Source organism: Ochotona princeps, chromosome 1 (genome assembly GCF_030435755.1).
Source record: "Ochotona princeps isolate mOchPri1 chromosome 1, mOchPri1.hap1, whole genome shotgun sequence".
Classification (NCBI taxonomy): domain Eukaryota; kingdom Metazoa; phylum Chordata; class Mammalia; order Lagomorpha; family Ochotonidae; genus Ochotona; species Ochotona princeps.
In genome coordinates, this window is record NC_080832.1 from 131252082 (window position 1) to 131265260 (window position 13179).

A 13179-nucleotide genomic window follows, 5' to 3' on the forward strand; every position below is an offset into this window, starting at 1 on the left:
GGATTAGGTATAGGACTAGAACTATAGTTACAGCTAAGGATAGGATTTGGGTCATAGTTAGGGTTAGAATTAGTGTTAGGATTGGGGTGAACGTTATGCAGTCTGGTTAGATTTACAATTGGTGGTGGGGGTATTGAGAGAGTTAGGCTTAAACCTAGAATTAGTGTTGTTGGTTTTCAGCCATGCTTCTCAGCATGACAGTATAGGCACTCAGTGACCCAAATGGAGCTGTTCTACCATCAGAAAACCTCTGCTGTTTCTTCTGTTCTATACCATTTATCAACATGCTGAAGTCCCTATGCGCAATATGCACATTCGGCAGTATGTGGTGCCAGAGCAGTTGTTTCGAATGCTAGCTGAAAATCGCTTGGATGCTGAAGATCTCTCAGGATGTGGTGTTCTTACCAAGTTGAGCAAGAATCAACAGTCTTTTTTGGTGTGAAGTGCTCAACATGTTTCATTTCTTTTTTTTTTAAGATTTAATTATTATTGCAAAGTCAGATATACAGAGAGGTGGAGAGACAGAGAGCAAGATCTTCCATCTGACGATTCACTCCCCAAGCAGCCACAATGGTCCGAGCTGAGCCAATCCGAAGCAAGGAGCCAGAGCTCTTTCAGACTCCCATGTGTGTGCAGGGTCCCAAGGCCCTGGGACGTCTTCGACTGTTCCCCCAGGCTACAAGCAGGGAGCTGGATGGGCAGTGGAGCCACCAGAACTGGGATCCCAGCTCAACTAAGGCAAGGACTTCAGCCACGAGGCCACCGTGCCAGATTTCATTTCAATACAATGGGCTCTATGCTCATGAGACTAAACGTGACAAAGCTGCGTTTTCTTGAGAGCTGCTAGTAAGCCTGATGTTGTGTTAAGTTAGTGACCCAAACGGAGTTGTTCCACCATAGGAACTACTCTGCTGATTTATCTTGCTTATGCCATTCACCAATATGCCGAATTCCCCATGTGTCACATGCACATTCAGCAGTATGTGGTGCCAGAGCAGTTGTATTCAATGCTAGCTGAAAATGGATTGGATACTGAAGTTCTTTCTGGATATGGAGTTCAGAGTGAGTTAAGTGAGAATGTACAGCCCTTTGCTGTGTAGGTGCTCATGCTTCTTTTTAATACAGTGTGCTCTATTGGTACACATCTGCTTTAGAGCAAATGTGACAAAGCTGGGTAACAGTGAGAGATGCTTCTTAGCCTGATGATATAGGATGTTAGTGACCAAATGGAATTTTTCTATCATCAGAACACCCCGCTGTAACTTCTGGACTAGCCCATGCACCAACATGCTGAATTCCCTGGGTGACACACACATTCAGCAGTATGGGTTGTCAGAGCAGTTGTTTTCAGTGCTAGCTGACAATTGCTTGGGTGCTCAAGTTCTCTCTGGATATGGAGTTCAGAGTGAGTTGAGTGAGAATTTGCGATCTTTGGTTTTGTATGGTTTTCAACATTCTTCTTTTCACTACAGTGTGCTCTATGAGCTAGGGCAGATCTTGAAAACTGGGTTTCCATGAAAACTGCTTGCTAGCCTGATGGCATGTGAAATAGTGACCAAGTTGGAGTTGTACTGCCATCAGAACACTTCTGTTTCTTTTGGACTATGCCATACACCAACATGCTGAGCTCCCTATGTATAATATGCACATCCAAGAGTATGTGGTGCCAGAGCACTTGCTTTCTAGTTTTTTTCTTCTATTTTATTTTTAATTTTTTGGAACAGTTCTATGGGATCTTGGATTTTCCCTACCCCTATCCCATATTTGCTTCCCATAACTTATTACTCTCATATTATTAAATATAGAACTTCATAAGCAGCCGTATGTCTACCATTCCATTATTTTTGTCCTGACATTGCTGGTGCACCAATGGCAGACAGTTCAGCATCCTATGCTCAAGATACATTCAGCCATTTCATTGGGAGTCCATCTTTGATTCTGAAGTAGAGATGCATTGTGTATTGTTCTTCAGCACTGCATATATTTGCTATCATGCAGTTACTATATATTCCCCTAAGTGACAAATCAAGAAACAAAATCAATAACAGGAATAAAGATAAAACAAAAGATTTACATAACCATGGAGTTAGGTAACATGCTACTAAATAACCAATGTGTTGATGAAGAGATGAAAAAGAAAACACAAAGTCTTCTTGGAAAAAATGATGCTACTGTGTGATCTACAAGTCGGTGAAGAATTTAATCAGAGAAAAGAAACAATTTCCAAGAAATGAAAATAACCACAGTATCAAAACCCATGGCTTGAAACATAAAACAGTATTGAAAGGGTTATTGATCTTATAATCTGCATAAAGATTGCCATATATGAGAGAGAACATATGACATTTGCCCTTTTAGGATTGACATTTCACTGAGAATAATGATCTCTAGTTGGGACCATCTAGTTGCCAATTGAATAATTTCATTCTTTTTGATGGCTGAGTAGTATTTAATGGAGTATTTTTCATTTTGAATTTTATAATTTAATTCCATAGAGTTTAGGATCCCCCTACCCAAGCTCCTAACTCTCCTGACTGATTTCCCCCATATTGTTATAGTAATATAGTCCTTCATAAGGAGTTACAATTCCATCAGTCTGTTATTTAAGTGTTCTCTGACATTGCTGGTACAGACAATGTCAGACAGTATATCATTGCATTTGATAGATATGTGCAACAGTTTCATTTGGAGTCCATCTTTGATTTGGAAGTAGGGATGCATATTGTATTGTGTTTTCACATATGGATATTGTAGTCTGTATTACTCTGTCACTATACATTCCAATTTGCATGGTGGTTTCCTTATATTAGCGAGAACATGTGGTATTTGTCCTTTTGGGATTGACTTATTTCACTAAGCATAATGGTCTCTGGTTGGGACCATCTAGTTACAAATTGAACAATTTCATTCTCTTTAATGGCTGAGTAATATTCCATGGAGTAGATGTACTACAGTCTTTTAATTTTTAAGCATTCGTCTTTGAACGGGCTTCTGAATTGTTTCCATGTCTTTGCTGTTGTAGATTGTGGTGCTGTGAATATACAATTACAGATCCCCTTTTCATATGCAGTTTTAGCTTCCTTTGTGTGTATTCCTAGGAGTGGGATAGCTGGGCCATGTGCAATTCTCTAAGCACTCTCCATACTGACGTCCATGGAGGTTGTACTAGTGTATACTCTTACCAGCAGTGAAGGAAGGCACCTTTTCCCCCAGTAGGTGTTGTTAGTAGAGTTCTGAATGTAGGCCTACCTCACTGGAGTTAGGTGGTACCTCAATGTGGTTTTTATTTGTAACTCCTTAATGGCTAGGGAGCCTGACCATCTTTTTCATATGTCTGTTAGCCATTTCAATCTGTTTTTTTGAAAACTGGAAACATGTATGGTTTTCAACATTCATTCATGTTTATTTCTTGGTCATTTCTTCACAGGGTTGCTCTTTTTACTGTGCCTGGTTTTCTGAAGCTCTTTGTAAATCCTGAATATTAGTCCCCTACCAGCTGTGTAGTGAGCAAAATTTTTCTCCCATTCCAGTGGTTGCTTCTTTGCTTTAATAGTTTCCTTTGCTGTACAGAAGTTTTTAGTTTGCTGTATTCCCATTTGTTATTTTGGCTTTGACTGCCTATGCTTTCAGTATCATTTCTAAGAAGACTTTCTCTATTCCTATTTCTTGGAGAGTGTTTCATATGTTTTTCTTTAATTGTGTGATGTTTTCTGGATGCAGATTTAGGTTGTTGATCCACTTAGAGTTGATTTTTGTATAAGGGGAGAGGTGTGGATCTTGCTTCTTACCTCTACAAGCTGCTTTCCAGTTATACCAACAGCAATTGTTGAAGAGACCAGAATTTTCTCTTGGATTGTTTTCAGTTTTGTTGTTGAAGATTAGTTGGCTATACATATGTGGGTTTCCTTTTGGTGTTTCTATTCTGTTCCATTGATCTTCTCTGTTTCTGTACCAGTGTCAGACTGTTTTGATAACTACTACTCTGTAGTATGACTTGAGGTCTAAAACTGTGTTTCTTCCAGCTTGATTTTTATTCTTCAGCATAGCTTTGGCTATTTGTGGTCTCTCTCTCTCTTTTTTTTATTCATTGATTACATTGTATTATGTGATACAGTTTCGTTGAAACTGGGAATCACCCCACCCCTCTATTTGTGGTCTCTTGTATTTCCAAAACAACTTTGGTATCTTCTATATCTGGGAAGAATGTTGTTGGGGTTATGATTGGGTTTGCATTGGATCTGTATGTTACTTTTGGTAATATGGACATTTTGATGATGTTGATTCTGCCCATCCAGGAACATGGTTAAGTTTCTCTGTTTTTCAAGGTCTTCTTCTATTTCCTTTTAAAATGTTTTGTAGTTTTCATCATAGAGGTCTTCCACATATTTATTTAGTTTAATTCCTAGGTATTCAAAATCCCTCTTCACTATTTTAAGGTGGACTATACTTACAATTTCTTTCTTAGCCATGGAACTATTTATGTACACTAGTGCCATTGATTTGTGTTCATTAATTTTGTATCTTGCTACTCTGCCAAAGTCTCTTATGAGTTCCAATAGTCTCTTGACTGAGTCTTTTTGTTCTCTTATATAGAGAATCATGTCATCTGCAAACAGAGATAATTTCAGTTCCTCATTTCTAATTTGAATTTCTTTAATTCTTTTATCTTGCCTAATAGCTCTAGGTGGTGACAGTGGACCTTATTTTCAACAGAATAGAGCTTGATTATCATCTATTGTGATGAAATTTGCTTTTGATTAACTCTGTTGGGAGTTCTGTGCCCCTCCTGCATTCTGTTTCCCAATTATTTCTGCAGATTAAGGAAATTTTCCTTTATGATTTCATTAAATACATTTTTGAACACAGCTTCTTCTGGAACTCTCAAAATTCTTACATTGTGCCTTTTAATCATATTTTAAAATTCTTGGATACTTTTGCTTTTAGCTTGGCCTAGCTCTGCACCCAGTTTATTGATTATTTTCCCATTGTGACAGGAAATATCTTCTAATTGTGAAATTCTTATGTTTAATTCATTCTATTTTGGAGACTCTCCACTGTACTTTCAATTTGCTCCACTGTATTCTTCATTTCTGAAATGTCAGCTTTCATTTTACTGATTTTCTCTGTGTTGTAGTCCTTAAATTCCTTGAACTCCTGTATTGTGTGCTTCTCATTGTTGGCCAGGAGCTTTATAATGAGTTTTCTGAATTCTGTGTCCCCCATTTTCTCAATATCTTCCTCAGTTAACTCTGAGGCTGGTAAAAGCTTTTGTTCCTTTAATGGGGAGTGGTTGGTAACATTCATTGTGCTATGCCGATCCGAAGCCAGGATCCCAGAACTTTTTCAAGGTCTCCCACACGGGTGCAGGGTCTCAAGGCTTTGGGCCATCCTCAACTGCTTTCCCAGGCCACAAGCAGGGAGCTGGATGGGAAGTAGAGCTGCCTGGATTAGAACCAGCACCCATATAGGATCCTGGCACGTTCAAGGCGAGAACTTAAACCACTACACTATCACCCTGGGCCAGAAACTGTTTTGTTCTAAGAAGTGTGTACACCACTCTAAGCTGGAGATGATTTTATTCCCCAACTTAGCCCTTATGCAGTTCAGTTGTCTTTCCTTCAGTCTAGCAGTGTCTGGCCCCATGAAAATGGCTTCTGAGCTTTCCTGATTTAGCCCATGTGCAGTTTACCACAGGTGCTGCACCTGATCTCTGAGCCCTTGTCTCTGTCTGCAAAATGGTGCCTGGTTGGGCACCAACACAGATCCAGGGCTGTTGGCCATTAGATCTGGGGACCACTCAGGCCCTGCAGGATGCTAGGCTGGTGCTGATTTCTCTGTGGCCTCAGCTCAGTGTGATTGGTTAGAATCACGCCTACTCTGGACCATTGCTTGAACTCCACACTCTGTGCCCTGACACACAAGATGGCACCCAGCAAGGCACTGCTGGAGAATTGGGGCTGTTGGCTTTCAGTCCAGGGACCACACAGATCCTGCAGGATGTGAAGCACTCACTGCCATCCCCGTGGGATGAACTCAGTGCAATCAGCTAGAAATGCACTCACTCTGGCACCTGATCTCCAAGTTGTGAGTTCCATCCTGCCACTGGTAGTCTGCCACTGTTTCTCCATTTTTTTTTTCTGGGCGAAACTATTCTGCAGGATTGGCTGGTCTCAGTCTGCCTTTGCCTCTGAGCTCCGCATGTGAACCCAGGCTCCCACCTGTGTGCTGCAAGAACCAATCTGTGGTCACTGCTGGATGCCTGGTTGTTGCTTGATTCTGGATCAACATTCAGTGACCACTGGTGGGTTTTCTGTTCATTGCAACACAACTCCACTCCACTTCTTGGACATCAGGAAGCTGCTGCTTCCCTGTGTCCATGGGGTCTGCAGGTACACTCCTGCCAATTGCCTGACACCTATCTTTTTCTGTACTCTGCTCCCTGTGTTTCACGCTGTCTAAATATTCTCCATTAACTTGAATGTGTTTTTTTTGCAAAGAAAGAATAAAAAATTTTATTCACAAACCCCCTAATTATTTATGCAGAAAATCTAATGGAATATATAAAAAACTTTCTATAACAAACAAGTGAAATTTTCAGGTTTTGTAAAGAATATAAAATATACAATGAATTATTTTTAATCTATTATGAGTGAATGATCAGTCAAGGAATTAAGAAAATAATGTCATTTATAATAGCATCAGAAATTACAAAATGTTGGGACTAGAGTTATGGTGTAGTAAGTAAAGCTACTACCTGTGATACTAGCATTTCATCTGGGCATCACCTAGAGTCCCAGTTGCTCTGGCTTCCAATCCAGCTCGCTGCTAACAGCCTGGGACAGCAGCAGAATATTGCCCAATACTTGGCCACCTGCCAACCATGGAAACCCAAATGGAATGCCTGGTTTCTCCTGGTTTCTAGTTTCAGCTTGGCCAACACTGGCTGTTATGGCCTCTGGAGAGTGAACCAGTAGATAGAAAAAATCTTCCTCTCTCTCTCCTTCTCTCTAATTCTGTTTTTCTTTTTAAAAATTTTTTTGATATCTTTTTTTATTAATTACATTGCATTATGTGACACAGTTTTATAGGTACTGGGATTCTCCCATCCCCTTCTGAAACCCTCCTCCCATGGTGGATTCCTCCACCTTGTTGCATTACCACAGTTCAAGATCAGCTGAGAATCTTTCATTGCAAGCATATACCAAGCTTAGGTTCCAGCATCTTATTGTCCAGACAAATTCAACAGCTTGTTGGAGAGACCATCTCTGGTCTGAAGGTAGAGCCGGCAGAGTATCATCCCTATCAATTAAAAGCCCCAACCTAACATCAGCAGCAATTTACAATGTTATGGAATTAATTGACATAGAAATGAGTAACCAACATGTTAAAAAAAATGCAAGTTCTTTACCACATCCTGTGACACCTTCGTTGACATTTCAGTTTTAGTTTATACATGTCCGGGTTCTATATACCTTAAAATGTCTATAGATTACTATTCAGCTGTCTCGTGTCTATTTTCATTTTAGTATTTACCATTATATAGCATTGAAGCGTAATTTTGCTGAAGTTGGCTTTTGTTTTTTTCGGGTAGTCTAGACTGCCTTAAAACTCTAACAAGACATATGTCAATTGTTCAGGTGCAGAACAATTTTAGGAGGGGCATGCAGAGAAATCCTCAATACCCTAGTGAGGAGTAACCAATCTTTTTGTCCCACTTAGTATGGTATAAGTGAATCCCTGCTGACCCTTTCCTGTGTGATTCCAAACCTTCCTTGTTGTTCTCTATCTAGTCTAAAGTCTTGATTGTTTGTCTGTTTGTTTTGAGGGGTTTCTGGAGCGATCGTGATGGTCAATGCAAGAGAGGGTGGTAACCCAAAGTTGGAACCAGGCAAGGACCAGAGAAAGCTCCTCTCCTGATCCCCAAGGAAGTTTGCTGTTCTTCTGTTTCTGCGGACTGCTCAGGGCTCCTGGCTTTTGTTCTGATGCCCTTGGATCCTGCGAGGAAGGATTTGGACTTCTTTCTTCCCATGTGGTGGATCCAAGTGGAAGTGGATGACCTCAGAGTTCTCGGCCTCCAAAGGCACTCCAATCCCCTGTGGTCTCTTGGCAGTTGGGATGTTGTCCTTAGTCCCCGTACTGATAGTCCTTGGTGAGAATCCGTGAGTCTTCAGGGTTGGGATACAAGCCTCCTCTTGTTCCCCTGCTGCGCTCCGGGGTCCCCCCCTGCTCTTTGCATATGACTCCTGTTAAGAGGTTGTTAGGATTACTCCTGATTTCCCCATATGTCTTTGTAGTTTAACTATTGTCTAATGCTGATTCGAGTCTGTTGTCTATGAGTTACCAGTTATAATCCTGGTAGGTTAAATTTCATGTCTTCTGAGGCGGAAAAAAAATGGCCGACCTGAGAGGACAGGCATAGAAAGGGAAGCACTGAAAGTGAGACAGGGTGCGGCTGGAGAGAGATCTGCGGACCAAAGAACCACAGGAAGGAGTGCCAGAAGCTCCCTGGACATCAAGCATCCAAGAAGAAACACATAACTTGGAAGAAATCCAGAGAAGGAACGCAGGAAACACAAAGACCCGGTTAAAACATGGTGAGTCATCCCGGGAAAGGGGCGCATCAGCTGGAAGCCCAGAGGACCCAGGGCGGCTGGAGACAGCGGGACGGGTTGCCTTTTGCGAAGGCCCCTACCAGCAGCAATGGCCGCTCCCCTCCTGGTGGAACTTCCAGCAACCAAAGCTGTGAGACTGCTTGGCGCTCTAAGCAACACGGGCCCCTAGAGGCACCTGGCTTAGCAGCTTTGTTGTGGAGTGGGCACCTGTGACTCCGGGACGCACAGGAACCCAGAGAGGTGGAGTGCGCCAGGGGCAAAAAAGGAAAAATTTTCGGGCTTTTCGCTCCCTGAGGGAACCATACTGAGACTAACCCTGCTCAGTGCCCCCTCTCCCCCGGAATTCTCCCAGTCTGAAGCTGTGAGAACTGAACACTCCAACTTGTGTGGGAGCCGGGGCGTAGGGCTCCTACAGGGCTCTCCGAGTGGTGCAGCACAGGAGACTTGCACAGCTTGGCTTTCTCTACCGTCTCGGGGGCGTTGCCCCACTGAGGACTTCCTCCTCCGTGTGGGCCTCTGCTGCTAGAGCCTTGGGATCCCCGGCCCCGGACTGTGTTGGAGAGTTCCGTGGGCCTCAGCACCAGTCTGCTCTCCGGAATTCCCGCTCGGGAGTGCTGCTCCAGAATTCCCTCTCAGGTGCTGCTCTGCTGAAAGGGGCGGCGCCGCCTCCAGCTACCACAAGCAGACTCTTCTGGGCGGGGCTCCTGCTGGAAGAACCAGTCTCCCCTATTCCGCTGAGTGGGCTCTGGTTTGGCCTCTCCAGCTGGGCCCAGCAGGGGATTCTGCCTGAGAGAGGCTACTTTCTCAATTGCACTCTCTCAACCATGGAAGCAGAGTCCTGGGGGGCGCAGGGCTGTGGGGAGCAAGCAGCCGTGCCCCTTCTGGCTTGCTCTTCTGCACAGGTCGTGGGGTTGTGCCGAGTGTTGCCCAGCCTCTGGAGTTCAGGCTATGCCCAGCAGTAAGAGCCAGTGGATGCTCTAGCAGCCGTTCCACTGTTCAGAGCTGGTGTGGGGACTTCTGAGCCCCAGTCCACAGCCCCGCTGCGGTTCCCTCTGCACTCTCTTGGAGCTACTGAGCAGTGGGGAGGCGCTTCAGGGGACTGAGGGCAATGGCTGTGGACAAAAAAAGTCAGACGCTAAAATCCCAAAACAACAGGAGGCAAAACACAATGAGGAGAAGTATCAGAAAAAGCAATGACCCAGAAGAAAGATCAAGCACTCCCTCCCAATACAACCAAAAACTAATCTCAATACCTGAGATGCAAGATGATGACATAGAGGAATTACCAGAGAAGGAATTTAAGAAACTAGTGATGAAATTCATCAGAGACAGTGAGAAGCGTTGGGAAGAATCCAAGATATTTGAAAACCATATCACTGCAGAAATAAACCAAGTCAAAAAGGGAATCCTCGATATAGAGCACAAAATTGAAAGCCTAACCAACAGAATGAACACAGCAGAGGACAGAATATCAGAATTTGAAGACAATCAGAATGAAAGGCAGCAGCTCATCAAGCAATTGGAGACAAATCTAGAGAAAGCCAATAGGTCCATACAGGAAATGAAAGACAACCTCAAAAAATCAAATATTAGAATAATAGGCCTTCCCGAAGGAGTGGAAAAGGAGACAGGCTTGCAACGGGTGCTCAATGAGATAATACAGGAGAACTTCCAGAACACCAGAAATATAAATCCAGCACAAATCCAGGAAGGACAAAGGACCCCCAGTAGATATGATCCAAACAGATCGTCACCCAGACATGTGGTCCTCAAGCTACCCTCAAGTGAACATAAGGAAACTATTCTAAGACAAGTAAGAAAAAAGGATAAGATTACTTTCAGGGGAAGGAAAATCAGAATCACAGCCAACCTATCAGAAGAAACGCTTCAAGCAAGGAGAGAATGGGGTAAAACCTATCAAATCCTGAAACAAAACAACTGCCAACCAAGAATAATGTACCCAGCAAAGCTCTCATTTGTATTTGAGAATGAAATCAAATACTTCAACAGTAAAGAGAAACTCGAAGAATACATCAACACGAAACCAGCTCTGGAAAATCTCCTCAGGAAGGTGCTAAACCCAGAAAGAAAAAATGAAAACCAAAATCAAAGATGGCAAATGGGAAAACCCCCCCACTGAAACCCATACAAGGAAAGTCAACCAGTCAGAAACTCTAATAGTTGCAAATACACACTTGCACACTTACACACACTCATGGCAGCCCAAAATCAATTTCTCTCAATATTATCTCTAAACACAAATGGCCTAAACTCACCAATCAAAAGGCATAGATTAACGGAATGGATCATCAAACAGCACCCAACAATCTGTTGCCTACAAGAGACACATCTAACCAGAAAAGCCTGTAAGAAATTTAAAGTGAAGGGATGGAAAAAGATATTTCATGCCAATGGATGAGAAAAGAAGGCTGGAGTAGCTGTTCTAATCTCAGATGACCTAGACTTCAAGCTGACAGACATCAAAAAGGACAGGGAAGGACATTATATATTGGTGAAGGGTCTGATCCATCAGGAAGTAATTACAATCATGAACATATATGCACCTAATTCCAATGCACCTAGCTACGTGAAGCAATTACTTACAGACTTAAGGGGAGACATAGATACACACACAATAATAGTGGGCGATCTTAACACTCCGCTAACAACTATAGACAGATCAACAAAACAAAAACTCAACAAAGAAACAACAGAGCTCATACAAACATTAGAACAATTGGACTTAGTAGACATCTATAGAACTTTTAATCCTAAGACCACAGATTATACATTTTTTCAGCAGTGCATGGCACCTTCTCCAGGATCGACCACATGATAGGTCACAAACCAAATTTAAATAATTTCAAAAAGATAGGAATCATACCATGTACCCTCTCAGACCACCACGGAATGAAACTGGAAATCAGCAATTCAAAATGCCCAAGGAAATACAGAAACTCTTGGAGGTTGAACAATATGCTATTGAATGAACAATGGGTCAGGGAAGAAATTAAAGATGAGATCAAAAATTTTATGGAAACCAATGAAAACCCTGATACAACATTCCAAAATTTGTGGGACACTGCCAAAGCAGTGCTACGGGGCAAATTCATCTCAATTGGAGCTCACGTCAAGTGCCAAGAGAGGCGCCAAATACAGGAACTAACCACACACCTCAGGAATTGGAAAAGCAGCAGCAGATGAGCCCCACACACAACAGGAAACAAGAAATCATCAAAACAAGGGAGGAAATCAACCAGATAGAAATAAAAAACACCATACACAAAATCAATGAATCAAAAAGCTGGTTTTTTGAAAAGATAAACAAAATAGACACCCCGCTGGCCCAACTGACAAAGGAAAAACAAGAGAAAGCAAGAATTAACAGCATCAAAGATGAAAAAGGCAACATAACGACAGACATTACAACCATTAAGAACACTACAAAGCACTGTACTCCAACAAATCAGAAGACCACCAAGAAATGGAAAAGTTCTTAGACTCACACTACCTGCCAAAACGTAGCCCAGAGGCAACAAAAGACCTGATCAAACCCATAACTGAAGCAGAGATTGAATCAGTGATTAAAGACCTCCCAACTAAGAAAAGCCCAGGCCCAGATGGCTTCACTACAGAATTCTACAAAACATTCCAAACAGAACTAACCCCAATCCTCTACAAACTCTTCAAAACAATAGAAAAGGAAGCAACCCTTCCAAACTCATTCTATGAAGCCAACATTACCTTAATCCCAAAACCGGACAGAGAATTAACAGAGAAAGAAAACTACAGACCTATCTCTCTGATGAACATTGATGCTAAGATACTCAACAAAATCCTAGCCAATAGAATTCAAAAAATCATCCAACAGATCATTCATCCGGATCAAGTAGGATTCATCCCTGGAATTCAGGGGTGGTTCAACATAAGGAAATCCATCAATGTGATACACCACATCCAAAAACTGAAAAACAAGAATCACATGATAGTATCAATAGATGCAGAAAAAGCTTTCGACAAAATCCAGCACAACTTCCTGCTAAAGACCCTAACCAAGGTAGGCATAGATGGAATAATTCACCATATAATCAAAGCAATATATGAAAAACCCAGTGCCAGCATCATACTGAATGGAGAAAAACTAGAACCCTTCCCACTGAGATCTGGAACAAGACAGGGATGTCCGCTTTCTTCACTGCTATTCAACATAGTTCTAGAGGTACTCGCTGAGGCCATAAGACAAGAAAAAGAAATCAGAGGAATCCAAATGGGAAACGAAGAAGTCAAGCTCTCACTATATGCAGATGACATGATTCTTTATATGGAAGCGCCAAAAGGCTCAACACAGAGACTACTAGAACTTATACGAGAGTTCGGTGGAGTGTCAGTGTACAAAATTAATGAATAAAAATCAACAGCCATAGTGTATGCTAATAGCCCCAAGTTGGAGAAAGATCTAACCAGCAAGATACCATTCAAAATAACAGAGAAAAGTATGAAGTATCTGGAAATAAACCTAACCAAAAATGTAGGAGACCTATTTGAGGAAAACTACAAACCACTTAAA

At 42.1% G+C, this 13179-nt stretch overlaps 1 pseudogene; it reads left to right on the forward strand.

The window, feature by feature from the left end:
- The first annotated feature begins 307 nt into the window (after positions 1-307).
- The window catches only part of LOC131481417 (putative vomeronasal receptor-like protein 4), a 95677-nt pseudogene continuing 82805 nt past the window's right edge, over positions 308-13179 (forward strand).